Genomic DNA, 4488 nt, shown 5'->3' with positions numbered 1-4488 from the left:
AAAAAACACTTGGGCACCAGGGAGATATTGTTCCCTATAAGCCCTGATACTCTCCAAATTCAAGTTCTTCTTTCTCCTCCCACTCCTGCATCCTCTAAGAATGTTGAAGCTGGCAGGGAACCCCCAGACCCTCCCTGCTCCCTGGTCCCCAGCCAATAGCGATTTCGCTTGATTTCAGCCCCTCTGTCTGAGTGCTTGACATTGTGACATATCTTTGGGATAACAAACAAGTAAATGGCTAGAGGTCTGTTGGAGTAAATCCCTTGCAGTTCTGCAGAAATGATTAATGTTGACCTAATTAATGAGTCTATAGATCTGCAAGGCACCTCATTTTCAGACTACAGGCTTTAGAATTCTCTTTCTTGGCTATGTCCCTGGAAAAAACATTCAGCACATGGCAAGAAAGGGCAATTTAAGGCAGGGCTTTGATTACCTGCTGAAAGCACTGTGAGCTCACCCCTGCTGGTCGGCAGCATTTTCCTACTGTCCTAACATTCCCCTTTGCTAAAAGTCATACCTCTTTTTCAAGGGGCAGGTGGTTGGGCTCAATTCCTTTGCTCTCTGCAAACCTGCAAGAGGTAAAGCAGAGTCCCCTTCAGATATTAAGACTGGTGACCCCTCCTTTCCATTCCTGGCCATGAATTCTTAACACCCTTTGCTAACCAGATCTAGCAAGAGGTTTTTCAGACTTGCCATGTGAAATGGCAAAGAGAAATGGAGTCACTTGATTGTCAGGCCTCCAGTCTACTCTTACCAGAAAATTCCAGATTACTGGGGTCCTACTTCCCTTCCTGCCCCAGCAGCTTTTGTGAAGACACTGGTTGTTTGAGAAATATTTGAGTCACTGTTGACTTAGTTCATTGTTCACAGTGGGATTCAGTTCAGCAGCAGTTTTCATACAGTCACGTTTTGGAAAACCCTAGCATATTCATAGGCTTAGAAAAAAGATAACGGTGTCAATTTCAGCATCATGCATTCCTGATCCCTAATAAGTATGGGCCTTTATCGCTTCTCATGATTATTGGATTTGACCTCATGGATCAGATTCAACACAGGGAACTATGAAACTCTTTCATACAGTATGTATGTATGTATTCACTTTTCAGGGCCGTACCTGTGGCATATGGAAGTTCCCAGGCTAGGGGTTGAATTGGAGCTGCAGCTGCCTGCCTACACCTCAGCCTTGGCAATGCTGGATGGAAGTCACATCTGTGACCTATGCTGCAGCTTGCAGCAATGCCGGATCCTTAACCCACAGAGTGAGGCCAGGAATCCAATTTGAATCCTCGCAGGCACTATATCAGGTTCTTAACCCACAGAGCCACAGTGGGAGCTCCGCATGTAATATTTAAACAGATCTCTGGAGAGAGTGGGTATTTCAGCCTTGAATGGAAAGAAGGCATAGGAGCATGCACTAGGAAGAAAATCTCATTTCTTCAACAATCAGCCATATCTATATGAAATAATAAAACAAAAAGAGAAGGAAATCACACAAACTAATACTATTCCATATTCTATGTTTGAACCATAATTTTTTGTGTATGTGAGATTTAAAGTCCTTTCCATGCTACGATGTCTTCTCAGCTGTAACACCTCCAAATACCATGGTGTACCGGTAGTTTAATCAGGAAAACAATGTATTGATCCACACACTTGATATAACCTACCCTCAAACCCATCATTAACAAAGGCAGGGAAGCCTCCCCGACCCCATGATTTAAATATTCTTCTCAATAGAGATGACTTTTCCGTCACATGGGAGCAATTGTTTCAATCATTTTTCTCAAGAGTACGCTAGGCTGAAGCCCATGTGCTTTGGAGGTAAAAAATGAGACTCTGCTGTTAATATTTCACCCTCCTTTCTTGTCTCTCTTCTCCTCTTTCCCTCCTCTCCCTTTTCCTCTTTGCTGCAGCAGGTGAATTTATTCTGGGAAAATGAATCAGTCGAGATGGGAATGCTAATTTGTTTGAGCATTTCTATGTCAAGCTGGGGAAAAACAAATAAATAAAGCCCATACTGGCTTTTAGATTTCTACAAACCAAGGCAGAAGCAGAGCTGTCACTCCTGGGTGTCCATCTACCCATCTCCCTGGACCCGCAGTCACTCAGCCTTGGCAGTGCCCTCCTCTTTCTCTTCTTCCCTGTCCCTCATGACCTCAAAATAACTTAAAGGTTATTTAAGCTGCTCCTAGATCCTTCCCTGGAACTTAATTGCTAGTATTGTTGCCAAAACTCAGCCTCTGTCCACCAGTGCTGAATAGAAATGCAGAGATAGTTTTGGGTAAAGGAGAAAAAAAATAGCTGAATGGCTTCCCCAGGCAAAGAGGGTCACAGCAGGCTAATGCCTTAAAGACTGTGTGCCTCCCTTGGGAGAGAATAGGAAGTAGTTATATAGTTTGGGTGTAGAAAATAGGGCCACAGGAGTTCCTGTCATGGTTCAGTGGTTAATAAATCTGACTAGGAAACATGAGGTTGCGGGTTCGATCCCTGGCCTTGCTCAGTGGGTTAAGGATTCAGCATTGCTGTGAGCCATGGTGTAGGTTGCAGACACGGCTTGGATCCTGCATTGATGTGGCTGTGGCTGTGGCTGTGGCCGGCAGCTGAAGCCCCGATTTGACCCCTGGCCTGGGAACCTCCATATGCCATGGGTGCGGCCCTAAAAGACAAAAGAACAAAAAAGAAGAAAAAAAAAAAGAAGAAAAAAAGAAAATAGAGCCACAGAGAAGGATCAGGGTGGAGGCAAGCTTGCATTGTTTTTCAAAGCTGGTGTGGCCCCAGGATTGGTTCTGGTGGTCCTTCTTCTTTCCCAAATGAGGAATGCTTCATCAAGTCTTTCATTTGTGGGGGTTTTGGCTCTGCAGAAGAGCTCCAAGATATTGTTATGTGTATTCCTAGAGGAGGACCCAGGACCCTATCCCAAGGCTGCGCTATTGTTTGTTTGTTTCTTTCTTTCTCTCTTTTTAAATCCTTTCAGGGCTGCACTCAGCGGCACATGGAAGTTCCCAAGGGGTCAAATCAGAGCTGTAGATGCCAGCCTATATCACAGGTACAGCAATGCCAGATCCGAGCTGCGTCTGTAACCTACACCAGAGCCCATGGCAACACTGGATCCTTAACCCACTCACTGAGCGAGGCCAGGGATCGAACATGAATCCTCATGGATACTAGTCAGATTCATTTCTGCTGAGCCGCAATGGGAACTCCTGCACTATTTTTTCTTGACTGCTCATCCCTGGTCTCTGCATCCCCTCCCTTCTCTGATTAGTGACTGTTTGAAGCTGCCCTTTGGAACTCAGGGAAGGTCAAGGAGGCTGAATGAAGCCTATTTCCTAAAAAGAAATGGGGGACACAGAAAATCTTTTGTGCCCAGGAACCCCACAGGGCCCTGCTCTGTTATAGCATCAATGCCACCCCAAATGGATCAGCAGACAAAGCTTGAGTCTTGATTCCCGAGGACTGCAAGAGACACAGTGGTTCCTGGAATAACCTCAGCTTGGCTCAGAGGGTTAGTGGACTGAACATAGGGCAGCTGGATGGACTCAAGAGTGCTGGTCTTCCTGGAGGAAATGGTGGAGGGGAGGGGGATGATGGGGCACTCTGGATAATGTGAGTTCCTAACTCCCCCTGTTACATGAAGCAGATTCATGATCATGGGAGAAAGAATCAACTTTTGTTGCCTTTTTTTTAGGGCCACTTGTCTGGCACATGGAAATTCCAGGCTAGGGGTAGGAGTACATCTACCAGCCCATGCCAAAGCCACAGAAACCCAGGATCAGAGCCACGTCTGCAACCTACACCACAGCTCACGGCAATGCTGGATCCTTAACCCACTGATCAAGGCCAGGGATTGAACCTGTATCCTCATGGATACTAGTTGGGTTCCTTTCCGCTGAACCACAGCAGGAACTCCCAAGAACCAACTTTTTTTTGAGCATTGACTGTAAGCAGTGTCTTAGATGAGGTTCCCCAGAAGCAGACCCCGAGATGGGTTTCATGTATAGCGATTTATGGAAGAAAGGGTCCCAGGGGAAGCAGGGGAGGCAGGTAGTGGGCAGCAGGACAGGGGAGGAGTTCAACCAGGAGCAAAGCAACAAGGCCTTTCAGCCCTGGTTCCTACCTTATCCCCCTGCCCCCCCTTCCCAGGCCTCAGGTACAGGGAATTACATCTCAGGGGCTGCCAGGAAGTCAAGAAAGCTGAGCATTCTTCTGTCTCATTGGTCATTTGTTTTTGTTTTTTTTTTTTCTTTTGGGGTCCACACTTGTGGCATATGGAAGTTCCCAGGCTGGGGTTGAATCAGAGCTGCAGCTGCTGCCTACATCACAATGCAGGATCCAAATGGCGTCTATGGCCTACAATGCAGATTGTGGCAATGCCAGATCCTTAACCCACTGAGCAAGGCCAGGGATCAAACATACATTCTCTTGGACACTATGTCAGGTTCTTAACCCAGTGAGCCACAACGGGAACTCCTACCATCAGTCACTGAT

This window comes from Phacochoerus africanus, chromosome 3, assembly GCF_016906955.1.
Source record: "Phacochoerus africanus isolate WHEZ1 chromosome 3, ROS_Pafr_v1, whole genome shotgun sequence".
Classification (NCBI taxonomy): Eukaryota; Metazoa; Chordata; class Mammalia; order Artiodactyla; family Suidae; genus Phacochoerus; species Phacochoerus africanus.
This window is presented reverse-complemented; position numbering follows the sequence as displayed.